Source organism: Meriones unguiculatus, chromosome 7 (genome assembly GCF_030254825.1).
Source record: "Meriones unguiculatus strain TT.TT164.6M chromosome 7, Bangor_MerUng_6.1, whole genome shotgun sequence".
NCBI classification, from domain to species: domain Eukaryota; kingdom Metazoa; phylum Chordata; class Mammalia; order Rodentia; family Muridae; genus Meriones; species Meriones unguiculatus.
The window spans coordinates 23,690,949-23,708,063 of NC_083355.1; the positions used below are offsets into that span (position 1 = coordinate 23,690,949).

A 17,115-nucleotide genomic window follows, 5' to 3' on the forward strand; every position below is an offset into this window, starting at 1 on the left:
AAACCTCCCTACGCCGTGGGGAGCATATGCCAGCACAGGCCATTTAAAATGCACCAGAGCCTCCCATGCCCCACAGCGATGCCCATTTAACCTAACATACAAGCAGAACAGTGATAGGAGGTGACAGGCGCACACTGCTTGCAGCAGGGTACGGTCTGTGCTCCTCAGGTGGCACACACACTGCCAGCCCAGTATGTGAGCCACCCTCAGGCTGCAGGCAGACCCCACTCCAGCCCCTCAAAGGAATCCTACTCGTTCCTCTTCTCCAGGACCACTGCCAATGAACCCTGGCATCGCCAGGCTGAGAGGAGGCTCCAGGCTGGCCACTCTCCCCCTACCGCCTCCATGTGAGTGAGATGGGACATTGCCCACTCCCCTTTGCTGGCTCCCCATCCTTTCCCCCAGCAGGGGCAAGGCTGGTGATGGCCCTGGGTGGTGTGTGTTCTCCACTGTCATTCATACCCCAAGTTCATTTGTCACTCCCACCACCACTAGGGTGGTGCGCAGAGAAGGAAATACTCCGCAGAAGGGACACAAACCCAGGGCCCACCTGGGAGGCACAACCACAGGGCTGGGCTGCTTGGAGACCGCTGGTCAGCCACTGTCCTCACGCTCCAGGGAGCTAGCCTGTGTGAGAGGTACTAGACCCAGAAAGGAATAGAAGAACTGTAGAGGCAAGGGAGCGGTAGGCAGGATGGAGGGAAGGAAGAATGGGGGGGGGAGGCCCAGGGTGGGGGGACCGAGTCAGCCAGGGAGCGGGTTTTGTTCTCCTGTTTCCTGTTTGCTGCTTGTGGGGCCCATGCAGGAGCTGGACCCCCACCTCCACCCTGCGGAAGCCCAACGGGAAGAGCGAGGCTGCCATGAGCTGACTCAGGGAGTCAGGGGAGCAGGAAAGGACCAGTCAGGGACAGCAGGGCAGCCAGGGACAGTGAAACTGAGTCGACATTTCTCCCAGCCGCTGCCTAACTAGAAAACCAAGAATCCTGGGTCTGACTAACGCCTGCTCTGCCCCTCCTCACTACTTCCTCCCAAAAGCCATACCCTCATAGACCAAGCGGCCATGCCATCAAGATGTCCTCAGCCATGTTGATCCTGGGGCCCAAAGTAAAGAGAAGAGGGAAACGATGTCCTTGACCCTCATCAGTCTTCACTGAAGTCCTTCCAGCTGCCTACCTGCCGTTTTACAAAGCTGCAGCTGTCTTGGAACCTGAGTCATAGGCCACTATAGCCCTGAATTCAGAGAGATGTGCCCGCTCTGCCACTATGCCGGGCTTTTCTTTTTTTTAAGTATTTACCTGTATGTGTTCTCGAGGGCACACATGTCACTTCCCTACACAGTCAGAGGAAATCTCCAGGATCAATCTTTGCATTCTACCTCGTGGTTTCTACATAGGCTGTGAGGGTTGGAACCCAGACCTCGGACTTGTGCAGCGAGCTGAGCCATCTCCCCAGGCCCCAACTGACTTTTTATCTTGCTGCCAGCACAGGTCTTACATTTAAGCAAAGAGATTCTTCATTCTTTCACCCCGTGGGCCCTCGAATGGCTGACCAGTGATGTGTGTCTGCCTGAGTCTTGGAGGGATCTGGGTGCTGTAGGGGAGGGCACAGGTATGTGCCTTCGTGTGTCCAGGCCTACAGAGGCCCTGAAAGAGACCGGAATCCCCAGTGCCCACTTTCTGCCTTTTAACCTGGCAGATGAGGAGAAGGCTGCCTCAGCAGAGACTTAGAAGGGGCAACAAGAGCTGAGAGCCTGTGTGGTGCACACAGTAGGGCCTCCAAGGTGGGCCACAGCTTGAAATGACCTTCTAGGCCTGGGGAGCCAGCTTCCTCCTGTTTCCTCTGGGAAAGGAATGTGGGGTGGGCCCCAGAGCCCAAGGGGGAGGGGCAAGGCTGGGAAATACCAGGCGTTGCTGAGATTTCTATTCCAAGCCTTCCTGCCCAGAGTGTCCTCCCCCCACACCCTGCCGGCTTCCTCCCCCACTGCCGGAATCACCCGATGGCCAGCTCCTCCCAGCCCCCTAAGTGGACCAGCTGGCAAAAATCTATCCCACTTATCTTCCTAAGGGTCCCTGCTCAGGGGCTCAGGACTGCATTCCTAAGAAAGGACCCCCAGAATTCTAAAATGGACTTCTATCTGTGACTCCTCCCTAAGCACTAGATACCCGAGATGGTTTTGTTTTTTTGCAGGGAAGGGGTAAGGATCTTACTAGGTGGCTCTGGTGGCATAGAACTCTGTATATAGCCCAGGCTGGCCTTGAACTCAGAGAAACCACTCTGCATCAGCCTCCTGAATGTTGAGAGTACAGGCATTTACAAACCACTCCTGGCTCAGAGAGGGTTCTTTGGTTTTTGGTTGGTTGGCTGGTTGGTTGAGTTGGGTTGGGTTGGTTTTTTTTGGGGGGGGGGAAGGCACGGGTTGAGACAGGTTTTTTTTTTTGTGTAACAACCCTGACTGTTGCGGACTCCCCTTGTAGACCAGGCTGGCGTCAAGCTCACAGAGATCCACCTGCCTCTGCCCTGGTAGCTGGAATTAAAGGCCTGCATGCCTTTATTTGGAGACAGAGTTTCAAAGCTGCTCTTAAACTCTGTATAGCTGAGGATTGCTTTGAACTCTGGATTCTCCTGCCTCCACCTCTCAAAGTACTGGGATTATAGATGTGGACCACCTTACCTGGCTCCCATTTAAAAATATACATATTTGTTGTTGTTATTTTAAAATTCTGTGTGTGTGCACATGAGTACAGATGCCCTAAGAGGCAGAAGAAGGCATCTGCCACCCTGGAAGTGAAGCCATCCACATGGGTTCTGGGAATCAAACTCAAGCTGTCTTGCTAAAGAGTGTGCGCTCTCAACCACTGAGCCATCTCTCCATCCCCTGCCCCTCCTTTTGTGAGACAAGGCCTCACTGTGTGGCACCCTAACAGGCTTAGAACCCACTTTGTAGACCAGGCTGGCCATGAGTTCACAGAGGTCTACCTTCCTCCGCCTCCTGTGTGCTGGGGTAAAAAGTGTGTGCCACCATGTATACCCCCATTTTTTAAGAATAGAAATGACACTCAAAGGGCACAAGGGCAGAGGAAGAGAAGGCCTCACTCTTGTGACACCAGAACTGTATCCCCAGGGATGACCCCCCCCCCAAGGTCCCTCTACATTACCTTTTGGGTTATCCATTCAACTACCACACCTGGAGCGGTGCCATGGGCCAGGGTGAGAGCCCTTGGAAACCTAAGGCACACACAGTCCCTGCCAGCAGGGCCCTTCCATCAGGAGTGTCTCCAGGGTCCCCCAGCTCCAGATTCAGGCCCAGCCAGCAGCTCTCATAGCCACCAGGGAGGCAGTCCTCACACACAAAGGGGGCTCCCGACATGACTTCAGGGCCTGGACTCCTGACAGGGGCAGTAATGGGCTCCCAGGCTAGCTCTCCAGGAGAGGAGGGTCCAGAGCACAGGAGCAGGAGCCGCACAATCACCAGGAACCAGGGGAAGGGAGGAGAGCTGTCCCGGAGCCCAAGGGTCAGGGACAGAAGGAGGGAAGCTGATAGCACAGTGGAGCCTGCAGCTCAGGAAGCCAGAGACAGGGCTCAAGGTCAGTCCCGCCCATTCTTCCTTCCTCTGCTTGCTCAGCACCTCCTCCCAGACCTTAGGTCTCAAACCACAGGTGACCAACAAAGGCCCCACCCCCCAGAGAATCATCCATCTGGTCTCTCACACCACATGCACACAGACCCATAGCCACCCACAACTCCACACACAGGGACAAATCTACAGGCAGGGCTCTCATAGGCATGCGAGCATGTGATAGACAATGCCTGTCCCCTGGCCTAGTCTCCTCCCTCCAGGGCAGTGCCTCCCGGGCCTTCTCCGCCCTTTAGCCCCATTCACATCCCAGCTCCCAGCTTCGATAGAGCAGAGGCCCCTCCTGACAAGCCCTAACAGGCCAGGTTGACAAGCCGGCTGGGCAAGCTGCAGCTCCCAGCCCCTCCGTTGACACAGCACCTGCAGCTAGGAGCTTGGGACCCTGTGCTGTGCTGGGCAGCTGGCACTAGGTGATTCACAAGGTCTTCTCCACCTGTGCACTCCTTCTCAGGCCACTGTGCCCAGGATTGGCATGGTCTTCGACACACCATCCCCAACCCTCACAGAGCGGGTCACAGCCACAGAAGAGGAAGACTGGGGCAGGGGACAGGGAAGCATTTTGCACACCTGGCATCCAATCGCCACCTGTCCAGGAGGGGAAGAACAATCCCCGACAGAAGAGGTCAGCCCATAAGCCTGAAGTCCTCAGTGAAGAAATGGTGGTGGATGGAAACTTTCACCCAAACGATGACAGGAGAATTAAATCAACAAAAGAAAGTCTTAGCTCTTTGTGATAGTACCTGCCTGTTATCTCAACCCTGGGAAGGCAGGAGGACACTTAGAGGCTAGCCTGATGTGTAAAGTCAATTCCAGATCAGCCAGGACTAAATAGTGAGACCACTTCAAAAAAAACAAAAAATGAAAGTCTCCTCGGGGACCCAAGCACACAGTAGGAGCTTGAAAACACAAACTGTTTGCTATCCAGGCATGTAGATGGTTTGCACAAAACACAGTGCACATACAGAAGCAGGCGCTCAGCCACACAGCGTGGCACCACGGCCCCTCCCACAGCTGACCCCAGGCTTTTATAAGCTGAGACACACTCCCTTCCCTCACTGGGGAATGGAGGCCCACAGACCCAGCTCTAGGCCCTCTGGGAATGGGCAACATGAGGCCCCAAGTGGAGGCTGCTCCCAGCAGACCAGGGGCATGCCAGGCTGGCAGCACTACCACCCAGCAGGAGAGCTGTTGCCAGCCTCAGTGACGCCAAGGGAGAGGGGCCTTAAAGAAAGTCTTTGCTCATGGTGGGAAATGAGCACTTACAGAAGAGGGTGAGCTTGGAGTCAGCCACAAAGTAAACACCCAGGCCATTGCCAAGGCAACCGCAGGCAGTACAGGACAGGGCCCACATAGTCCCCTCCACTCTCATCACTCCACCCAGATGCCCCTGGGCTGTCTTCTGGGTGTCTTCACCTGCTGGTAGCTCCCTGAGAGTAAGGGCTTGTTGCCCCACTGGCATGTTGGGGTCTCCAGAAGTCCTAACCTGCATCTATCTGTCCCTAGAGACAGGAGAAAGAATCTGCCTCAGGCACAGCTGCAGCTCCTCCCTTTGGAGAGCTGAGGATGAAGGCCACTGTTTTTCAGAAGTGGATTTGCCCTAGTGTGCCTCTGTCCAGAGAAGGCTTTCAGAAATTGCTAAGCTGGAATGAAAGCTCAGTCAGTAAAGGGCTTGCAAGCATGAGGACCTGAGTTCAAGCCCAAGGAGTTTAAAAAAAAAAAATCCAGATGTGGAAGTGTGTGAGTATAATCCCAGAGATGGGGCAGGTAGAGACAAATGGATTCCTTGGGCTTTACTGGCCAGCCAATGCTAACCTACTTGTTGAACTCCAGGAAAATGAGAGGCCCTGTCTCAAAAAAGCAAGGTCAAGGGCTGAAGGGATGGCTCAGTGGTTAAGAGCATTGGCTGCTCATACAGAGGTCCTGAGTTCAATTCCCAAGAATCACATGGTGGCTCACAACCATCTATAACGGGATCTGATGCCCACTTCTATCATGCAGGCATACATGCAAATAAAGTACTCATATACATAAAAAAATAAATTAAAACAAAACAAAGGTCGAAGGCTAGAGAGATGGCTCAGGGGTTAAAAACACATGCTGCTTTTGCAAAGGACCTCAGTTCAATTCCCACATGGTAGCTCACATCTCCAGTTCCAGTCTCCATCAGACACCCTCTTCTGGCATCTGAGGTCACAAGGCAGATATACTAATACACATGAAATAAGGCCATCCTGGAGCTCACTATGTAAAGACAGACAGGCTGGCCTTGAACTCAGAGATCTGCCTGCTTCTGCCTCCTGAGTGCTGCAATTACAGCGGTATACCACCACACTCGGCAAATAAATAAACCTTTTAAAATAACAACTACAAAATAACAAAGATTACATGTACAGTGACCAAGGAATGGCAGCCAAAGTTGTCTTCTAGCCTCTACACCAATGCACACACATGTGCCAAGACACACATAAACACACACACACACACCATTTATTTTTTTTAAAGATTTATTTATTATTTATACAGTATTCCGCCTGCATGTGTGCCTGCATGGCAGCAGAGGGCACCATATCTCATAGATGGTTATGAGCCACCATGTGGTTGCTGGGAATTGAACTCAGGACCTTTGGAAGAACAGCCAGTGCTCTTAACCTCTGAGCCATCTCTCCAGCCCCACACACAATTTATAACAAGAATGTTATGCCAGCATTTAAGAAACTTAAAAACATGGTGATCAGAAGTTCAAGGTCGCCCAGATAGCCCCTCCCCTAGGACAGCCAAACAAGGGAAGCCAGACCATTAATGGTTTTGGGGTCATCCTATACTCAATCAATTTAAAATGCAACATCCCCTTTTGTTTGGCAACAAATGTTTGCCAGGCAGGAATACCCCTGCTTTGGGGGCTCTGGAAAGGACAGGACTCTTTAAATCAACCACCTAAGCTGAGCACAAGGCTCTTTTGTTCTCAACCACTATGGCAGTGAGGGTGTATGAGCCTGAGCTATAGCTTGTAATAAAAGGTTCCTCATGTGTTTTGCAAAAACAAAAAAAGTTCAAGGTTATCGTCAACTACATGGTGACTTTGAGGCCAGCTTCTGGCACTTGAGACTCCGAGAGTAGGAGGGGAATTGTTTGGATGTTAAGAGAGGAGATGGGGAAGCTGAAATAAAAGGAATATATGCATACATATAACATAATATATACTTATGTATATATTTCAGCTGATATGAGGAACAATACAAGCTTCAAACATTCAATCTAGAATGACTACCTGACCCAGCAATTCCACTTCTGAGCACAAACCCAGAAGCACAGAAAATACGTTTACAACAAGTATTCTCTGCCAGGCATGGTGGCATAGGACACTTAAATCACAGCAACTGGGCTGCAGAGGCAGGCAAACCTCTGAGTTCAAAGCCAGCCCTGTGTATACACTGAGTTCCAGGCCAATCAAGGCTACAAAGCAAGACTTAGTTTCAGGAAAATAAAATACACAAAACAGGCCAGGGAGTGGTGGCACACGCCTCTAATCCCAGTGCCCAGGAAGCAGAGGCAGGCAGATAGCCCTGGCCCTGAAGGATGCGGCGGCTCCAGTCTGCATTTTCTCATGTCTGCTACTATCCTCTTTGGAGTCCTAGGGAAGCCCGCTAGGGTCAGCTCCTGGGCTGCCAGGGGCCCTGACAGACACAGAAAGTCCCTGCTGGTGATGGAATCGATGCAATGGCCACTCTTTCCCAGCCTTGCCCCACCATCCCCCGCCCCCGCCCCCGCCCCACAGACGCAGTGCGACTGTTGAAGAGTTCTCTGGCTCGTCTGTCATCTCACCTTACAGAGCACACAGTCTGTGCTAAGCCCCTGGGAGCCTACAAACCCCCTGTGACACACACACAAGGGCGTGCCCACGCAGGCCTCCTGACTCCACAAGGGTGCCATGTGTCAGTGCCATAGCCAGCAGAGCCCCCTGCTGGTTCACGTGCGCCACTTCAGCTCGTCTCGATTGGAAATAAAAGGGACGAAAAGTGACTGTCATTCCTGTGACCTGACCCCCACGCTGCATTCTCCAGGAACTCTCTCTCAGCCCCATCTGAATGAGGAATAACCTCCCTCTTAAAAAAAAAAAATCGCTTACAGGAAAAAGGTCTCCTGCAAGACCAGTCAGGGTCTTGAACCTTGAAGCCTCCCTTTGGAGCACCAAAGTGGCCTGATGCCCTCTTCTGGGGAGACTGGGAGAACAGGGAGCTGCCCGCAGTAACTCCTCTTCAAATCATCACACCGGTGCAGTCGCTGGACAGCTCTTTTGAGACAGACTGAGCGTGAGTCACCCCTCTCTGCCCGCCCCCTCCAGTTCAGCCTGTTGTCTCGCCAGCTGGGCAGAGCCAACAGGTGCACTCACCGGTCCCTTCCAGGGCAGCGGGAGAGCTGAGCTCCAGTCCACCGGAGGCCACATTCCCTCAGAGGGCAGGTTCCAGCAGATTCCTACCATCTCCCCCAGGGCACGTGGGGTTCTCTGCACAAAAAGGCTCTCAGCCTCACCTCTGAAACCATCCACCCCCTCACCTTGGCCCTGCCCAAACTGTGGAGGCTACCTCTGCATTTTCCTGTGCCCTGGCCCTGCCTCTAAGCAGAACCTCTCCCTGGTCTAGCCTGTGCCCGGCAGAGGCAACCGAGGGGAGGTAAGGGGACAGGCAGCCCTTCGTGTTCCTGGCTATGAGGGAGCTGGAAGGGCTTCTAGGTTGGGATCCCAGGCCAGGAAGGGACAGGAGGGAGGGGAGGCAGACCCGAGTCCTCAGTCAGTTCTGCTCTGCCTTCAGACATGGAATCATCGGCACAACAGAAGTAGATGTCGGGGTCGGGAAGTGATAGCACACGCCTTTAATCCCAGCACTCAGGAGGCAGAGACAGGCGGATCCCAGAGTTCGAGGCCAGCCTGGTCTACTGAGTTCCAAGGCAGCCAGGGCTACACAGGGAAGGCCTGTCTGGGAAGGGTGTGGGGGAAGAAGAGGAGGAGGAGGAGGAGGAGGAGGAGAAGGAAGAGGAAGAAGAGGAGGAGGAAGAGGAGGAGGAGGAGAAGGAGGAAGAGGAAGAGGAAGAGGAAGAGGAAGAGGAAGAGGAAGAGGAAGAAGAAGAAGAAGAAGAAGAAGAAGAAGAAGAAGAAGAAGAAATAAACTGCAGGCCCTCTGCACACACAGAGCCTTCTGAGCCGGAGAGGTGCCTCCGGTCCCACCTGACTCTCTGACCCAGGCCTCAGCTGGAGAGGACTCAGCACTGGCTCGTGGAACACCGAGGGGAGGGGGACCTATGTTCACCCCAGCATTCAGGAGAGGGCACACTTGCCCCTGGCAAGGTTGTTAATCCAGTTCACACAGGTTTTCTTTGCTCAGCAAAGTTACTGGGAAGGCAGTCTAGGAATGGATAGGTGGGAGGCGTCATCCACCTGGCCTCCCGCCCACATTGGGGTGGACGCCGCCACCCAAAGGCCAGTGACCCAGCCCACTTCCCACCCACACTCGCTCTGGGCTGCTTGGTTTCCCGGGGAGGTCAGCCTAGGCTGCTAATATTTTGGCTGCCAGGCCCTGGAGGACACACCTCCGCACAAACCACACCCCCTTCCCTGAGCTCCGGTCACTGCAGCCTCTGGCCTCCTTCCAGTTCCCGCAAGCACCCAGCACCCTTCCAGCCCCTGGGCCACTGCAACACAATGTTTTTGGAATGTTCCGCCTCCTTCAGCTCCTTCCCTGTTTCCTCAACTCTCACCTGGATTCACTCCTGGCCACCTTGAAGCTTCCGGCATTAATGTCTGGCAATACACCAGCTCTGGGTGCCTCAGCTAGTAAAGGCACTTACTACCAAGACGGAGGACCTGAGCTTAATCCTCAGCACCCAAGACAGGAGAGGACTGATCCACAAGTTATCTGTCTTCTGACCTCCACATGTGTCCTGGAACTTTCCTCTCTAGACCAGGCTGTCCTCAAACTCACAGAGATCCGCCTGCCTTGGCCTGCCTAGTGCTGGGATTAAACGCATGTGCCCACCACACCTGACCACCCCCCAAAAATTTTTTTAAAGTCACTTTACACACCTACTGCTTCAATGCCAGGTCTCTGGGCACCCTTTCAGGCAGATATGTTTATGAGGCTATTTTGATCTTTATCTCCCCCCTAGCTGTGAGTCCTGGGAGGCCAGCACTGTGTCTGCTTTGAAGGGACAGTGTGTGGCCCAGGTGGGCATCAGCATGCTGCTTCTGGATTTGGAGGGAAGTAATAAAGAATGCTCTCATCACTGGGCCCCCTGGGGACCCCCCTGGAACAGAGACTACTTCAGTTCTTTTTGTTGTATGGAGTTTGTTTTGCTTTGTTTTGTTTTTTTAATGTGCCTTAGTGTGAAGGTGTCAGATCCCTTGGAATTGGGGTTACAGACAGTGTGAGCCGCCATGTGGGTGCTGGGAATTGAACGCGGGTCCATTTGGAAGAGCAGACAGTGCTCTTAACCACTGAGCCAGCTCTCCAGCCCTTGTTGTTTGTTTTGAGACAGGGTCCCATGTAGCCCAAGGTTAGCTAAGGACGACTTTGAACCTCTGATCCTGTTTCCAGCTCTCACGTATTTCGACTAACTACAGGCTTGTGCTGCCACACCCATACTTCAACTTTTGTCCTTTCTTGGTGGGAACTGAGTCCAAAAGCAGGAGCATTTCAGTACAGAAGCACTGTACTGAAGGGGGCGGGGCACACAGATAGACAGGAATCTGCTTCCATCTTCTGGAGCTGTACCTTGCCCCCACAGTCCATGCTCCAGCCACCAGCCCTCCCCACTTGCTGGACACAGTGCTCATCCATCTTTTCCCACCGTCCCCTGTCTCCTTCTCCTGACTAATCTTCCATCCTCAGACCTCAGCCTGGCAGCTGAGGTCCCAGGGTGTCAGATTCCTGCCAGGTGCGTCTTCCTGTGGCAGGCCAAGCCTAGGCTCTTGACCGCCTCATCTCGTGCCTCCTCGCTGCCAGTTTCTCCCTCTAGGCCCAGCCCTACGGGACAGCGGCTGTCGGGCCTTAGTGTCCTTATGTGCACAGGCTGCCTGCCAGGAGGCAGCTGCGACATCAGATGATTATAGAAAGGCTGAAAGGATAAGATGGGGGAGCAGGAGGGAGGAGGGAACAGGGGAAGGCCGAGCGGGATGGTCCAGCCAGACATGAAGAGCGACAAATATGCGAAGTACGCCTGCCCCGGAGCTATGAATAGTGCAGCCGGGCTGCCAGGCGGGTCGCAACCCTCCCCCCCCCCCCCCCCCCCCCGCCCCACGGAGCAAACTGCACCCGGCTTGAATAGAGGTGAGCGCCGGTGGGGCAGAAGCCGCTTTTGCTGACTGGGCCGAGCCGCGAACCTGAGAGGCGTGGCTATGCAAAAGAGGAGCAGCAGGCGCCTCTGATTGGTGGATCCCTGAGTGTCGCAAGCTTGGACGGAAGGGTCACTCAACCTAAGGCAGCGCCCACAAACTAGAGCCGCCCCGTTTCCCCGAGCCTGTAGGCCCCTAGGGTCCGCATCAGTCACTAGTCACCACCGCAGAGCTGAAGCCCAAAGATGCCACGGGCTGCTGGAGACCTCCCCGGTCCTAATAAGGTTCTGCCTCCTTGGGACGCCGTCCCTCCCGACCTTAGCCCTAAGTCAGCCTCGCTTTCTCGGAATTCACCGGTCTGAGCTCACCAACAGCTGAGCACTTAGGAAATGACATCTGCCCGAGTCCCTGCCCCAGAGACACGTCTTAACGACTTAAGGACCGGAGAGCCAATCTGTGGCCCTACCCTGTCTCCTGTCTGCCCCCGAACAATCCAAATTTCAGAGACTAATCTAGAACAATGGAGAAAGGTTATCACCAACTGGCGCTCTGGTGGAGGGGTTAACACACTAGGTAAAGAAAGGTCAGAGAGCCTGAGGCTCAGTCTCCACTGTGTGAACTGGCCCCTGTCCAAGCCTCCACCTCCTGAGCTGTGAGCTGTAAGGGTTCCTTGCAGAGGACTCAGCTGAATACTTGGCAACTAGGAGCTGCTCAGCAAGTTTAAGTTCAGCAAGCCCCCAAAGGATTTGCAAAAATTAAAAGCAGTTCGATTTTATAAAGATCAAAGAGATAGACATGCAACAAACAAAGCAGTTATGGACACGGGGTTCAAAAACGCCTAAGTTGGGGATACCTGGGGCTTCCAGAACTGGGGGTGGGTTGTTAGGGGGTAGGAATTACTCAGAACTCAAGGCTAGCCTGGGAAACATTGAGCTGAGATGGCTCAGGGGTTAAGAGTACTGACTGTTCTTCCAAAGGACCTGGGTTCAATGCAGCGCACATATGGTAGTTCATAACCATCTGTAACTCCAGTTCCAAGGGATCTGATTCCCTATTCTGACCTCCTCTGGCACTAGGCATGCTCTTGTGCACACACACACACACACACACACACACACACACACACACGGTACATAGACATACATGCAGGCAAAATACCTGCCTGCATGTATAAATAAAAAATAATTCAAAAGCCTACCACCACCTAAATAAGTAAAAACATAAATCATAATATATAAGTGAGCTCAATCCCCCGACCCCACAAGGTTGAAGTTGAGAACTGCCTGACCTCCATTCATGTGCTGTGGGGCACAAACACGTATACACACACGCACACACACATACATGCAAAAGGCGTGTAAACATATGTGTGTGTGTTACACCTGTCCTGTGGTCACTGCCGTAATGCTAACACAATGGTGCATAAGAGGTGCAGTGGGGCACGCCTGTGATCCCGGCACTCAGGAGGCAGAGGCAAGAGCATCTCTGTGAGTTCAAGGCCAGCCTGGTCTAGAGTGAGTTCCAGGGCAGCCAGGGCTGTGCAGAAAGATGCTGTCTCCAAAAATAAATAAATAAATAGAAGTAAAACTTAAAAAGGAGGTGGCAGGGGATGTCACTTCGTCTCCACTGGTGGCTCTAGGGGGCTCGTTTTCTCGCTCTGTGGTCGCAGTCAGGGCTTGCTCTTCACGGAGCAGGGTTACTCAGTGTAGCCTTGGCTGTCTTGGAACTTGCTCTGTAGACCAGGCTGGCCTTGCCTTTGAACTCCGCTCTGCCTCCCAAGTGCTGGGATTTAAGGTGTGGGCCACCACTCCCCCAAGGTTCCCAGTAAGCTTCTCCAAGAAGCTTCGGGAAGGCGCCACTACGGCAGTGAGGTTTACCAGCGCTGGAACAGTTAGCGGATGGGGCATCTCAGCAGAAGTTAGTGACGTGTCCAACGACAGGCAGCTAAAAGGTGGGACAAGCTGGGATTCACAGCCATGATCTGAGTCTCACTCAGGCTATATATGTGTGCGCGTGCGTGCGTGCGTGCGTGTGTGTCTGTGTGTCTGTGTGAGTCTGTGTGTATCTGTGTGTGTTTACCAGAGTCACCAGCAGTGATGTCTCTCCCCTTCCCCTTATTACACAAGCCCTCCCTGGACTCCAGGTCACTGCTCTGGGATAGGTGGGCCTATATTGGGCTGTGGGAGGTGATCACCCATGCACTTTTATGTCAGGCGATGCAGCAGTGAGCACAGGACAGGTACAGGGTCCAGAAAGGTCTGTCTATCAAGCCAGTGAGGTATTTACCCTCTCAGGATTTATTCTGATTTTGGTTTTATAATAAATATAGTGTAAAATCTATGGTATAATGGATAAAATAAATATATAATAAATAAATCTAATAAATTGCCTAGTGATGGCCTTTCAGCATCCACCCAGCAGGAAGTGTTTTACTAAAGAGTTCTCACTTGGGACTGTGGGTACAGCTCATCTGCAGGAATTCTTGCAGAATGTATATGAAGCTCTAGGTTGGGTTCCCAGCAATATATAAACTGGCATGGTAATATTCCAGCAAGCCCAGCACTTGGGAGGTGAGGCAGAAGACCACAAGTTCAAGGTCATGGCTTGGCTACCTATCAAGTCTGAGGTGGGTCTGGGATACATTAGACTCTGTCTCGAAAAATAGTAATAATATTTTCCAGGGCAGGAGAGGCGGCACAGAAGTTAAGAGCATTGACTACTCTTCCAGAGGACCAGGGTTCGAGTTCCAGCAGCCACACAGTGGCTTACAACCATCTGTAACCCCAGTACCAAGAGATCTGACACCCTCTGGCCTCCTCAGGCACCAGGCACACTCGTGGTGCGCAGACATACACACAAGTAGAACATCCATAGACATTAGATCTTTTTAAAAGTTAAGGGGGGGGTGCTGGAGAGATGACTCAGAGGTTAAGAATACTCGCTGTTCTTCCAGAGGTCCTGAGTTCAATTCCCAGCAACCACATGGTGACTCATAACCATCTATAGTAGGGAGGCAGAGGCAGCAGATCTCTAAGTTCAAGGCTAACATGGTCTACAGAGTGAGTTCCAGGACAGCCAGGGCTACACAGAGAAACCCTGTCTTAAAAGAATTAAAAAACAAAATAAACAATAAATAAATCTAAAAAAATTAAGGCAGTAGAGACACTAAAGATGGATGCTCCCGGACCAGTACGAGGTGTCTGGGTATTTACAGATTCAAAAGTGAGCTCCAATGAGGGTAGAGGCAAGAGGACCCCTCTAACACCGGCCTAGCCAAGACTACCCCACCCTGTCAAAAGACTGATATGAGTAAATAAATAAAAAGACCACCACACAAGGTTACTCAAGATCTAAACTGAAAACTGCGCTTTTCTGAATCCATCATCTGTGTTACTTCACCCACCTCGCCTCTAGTCCCCCTTCCTGAACCTGCACCGCACTGCTCCTTTGGCCTGCCAGGGTCTTTTTTAACACTGATATTTTAGGCAAGGGGGCCGTGGGAACATTCTGGACTGGCATATAATGGAGATGGGAATCTCACAATCTGTGGTTATAAAATCTGAGTGGAGTCTTTTTGTCTGGCTTTTGGGCAATAGCAAAAGCAGACAAGGAAGCCCTTGAGGGCAGGGCTGTGTGGAGCCCAGGGTACTTACAAGTAATGACCACCCACGAAATGAAGGCTGCTTTGCCTGAAGATCCGGCCACTGCCCAAATTTTCCCAAGCACCTAGCCTCCTAAGCTGCCCCAGGCTGTAGCTGGGGAGGACAAGAGGGACAATATGCCAGCCATGCCTGGGAATGTCCTTGGCAGCCCCAGGCCATGCCTGGTCCCTCAGATAAGCGCGTCCCTAGCATGAGGGACCTGGACCCCTGGAACCGAGTGCAGGAAGCCAAGGCTGCAGAGGGAGGGAGCGAAGCCGCTCTCTCACCAACCTCGGTGACCTATCCCCACTGCTCCCTTCTCATACACCTGCCCACCCTCAGCTGTCCCAACTCCCCCAAGTGCAGCAGGGTGCAGGGGCCCAGGGCCAAGGAAGGTCTTATTAGAGCTAATGAGAGCTCAGCTGTGTAGATGCCAGCTCAAGATAAGGGGAGCAACAAAGAGGGCCCCACCCCCTCTGAGGGAGGGCCCAGAGGCCACGCCTCCAGAAGACTTCTCAAGTACAAGTGAAGGCAGTTCATGCCGCTTGTGACACATTCAGAAAACTGTGTCACTGGGCAGTTTCAGTGTGTGACCACGGCATACTTACACACTCTAACCTGCTGCAGTTGACTAGGCAATGTGATCTGCAGACCCACTGGCATTCATTCCAAACCCTCGCTGGCCACAGGGCTGCATGGCCAGCATGCAAACCAAGCACAGCACCCAAGTAAGGTGCTCATCTGGCTGGCCGGCTAGCCCACGTTTCCCCGTCCCCAGGGCTCACTTCTAATGCTCTGAGGCCCCCTTCCTCAGTAAACCCTAGGAAACCTACTCCTTTGTTAGCTGATGTCACCTCTTCTCTTTCTTCCATTCCACTGAGCTACATCCCCAGCCCTCTTTTCACCTTCTTTTCAGTTTCAAGAGAATCTCACCTAAGTTGCCCAGGCCTGGAAGCCGTGTTCCTTCTGCCTCAGCCTCCTGCGTCACCTGGCCTGACTCTCCCAGCAGTCCTTGTTCATCCTGCCTCCCTCTCTTCTGCTTCTACTCTCCCTAAGACTGCTTCTTCTCTAGGCCTCAGTTTCCCTCTCTCCTCTGTGCAAACTATCATTGCCTCCTCACTGAGAAGGAGAAGTCTAGTGAAGCACAGGGGTCTCCACTCAGAGATGGGGGGGTCTCCATTCAGAAGTGGGGGTCTCCTCTCAGAGGTGGGGTTCTCCACTCAGAGGTGGGGTTCTCCACTCAGAGGTGGGGGGTGTCTGCCCAGAGGTGAGGGTCTCCAGTTTTCTGGAGGCTCTAAGGAGTGGGAAAAGCACCTAGGACCAGATCCCCACTCCACCCCTCCATGTGTTCCAGGGCCTGAGTTCCTGCCCTCGTCTCCCAAGTGGCTCTCACGGCAGTGATAGGCATGAACAAGGAAGAACACAGTGCTGGTTCAGAAGCCCAGTGTAGACAGCAGCCACACTGCTGGCCGAGAGGAGCCGGGCACCCAGCCAGAATGAACCCTGCCCTTCCTCGGACCGACACTCCTGCTCCTCACTGAGGCCCCATAGGAGCTGTCCTCCTACATGGCTCCCACATGTCCCCCAGCCCACCACATTCCTGGGGCCTGCAGTCCTCCTTCCCCACGTCCATGCCACAAGGCCAGCAAACCCTTCGCCTGGTCTACCCAAGCTCTCTCTCCTCCCAGGAATACAAGCTGAGCTTTGAAAGGGTCACTTCAAAGACAGCCAGTCTGTGGAGAACCCAGCCAGACCCAGGGCCAGCTCCTCCGCCAGATTCCTGGCAGCTGCTGACAAAGGCTCCACTGTTTCTCCCGACCCCCAGACGCCCCCAAACACACTGGGCATAAGGCTTTCTTTCCCCAGTCCACTCCTACAGGCCAGACTCTGCCACAGGGAGCAGCTGAGGCAGGCCCTCGTTACATGAGAGGCTGTGTTGGGGGACCGGGGAACTCTCCCCTCCCTTGGCACTCAAACCCAGGACGATCAGGCAGCCTCCAGGACCAGCGGCCCAGGTATCTCCCCACTCCTTGTTCACCCAGTCTTTCTGGCTCTATGATGGCCTCCCACCTTTTCCAGCCCACGTCTACTCACATCAGGCCTTCCAGGCTCCTTCCAAGCAGCCTGTTCAGGAATACCTGGCCTCAGAGCAGCTGCTTAGCCCCAGCCATAGTGTCAGCCTTTAGTACTCCTTCTAGACCAAGCTTAGCCCCCAGTGTGCATGGGTCCAAGAAACAGCTAAATATCCAAGCAGAGCACCTGGGGGTTCCGTGCTGACCTTTAACTCATGCCAGCATCATCACTGGTCCACACTGTTGTCCACCAGAGCTTGGATGCTTCCAGGGATGGGAAGCTCCCTTCCTCTTCAGATTACCCTGACCATAAATGTCTGTTTCATTTGTTTATGTCTTACGCAGTCCAGGATGGCCACAAACACATATGGAGCCAAGAATGATCCTGAACTTGTGATCTTCTTGCCTCTGGCTGCCAAGTGGTGGGATTACAGGCCTGTGGC

General features: G+C 53.3%; 1 protein-coding gene across 2 annotated transcripts in view; it reads right to left on the bottom strand.

The window, feature by feature from the left end:
• The window catches only part of Arhgap23 (Rho GTPase activating protein 23), a 93,483-nt gene that overhangs the window by 59,306 nt on the left and 17,062 nt on the right, over window positions 1-17,115 (bottom strand). The gene's annotated exons all lie outside the window — the stretch shown is intronic.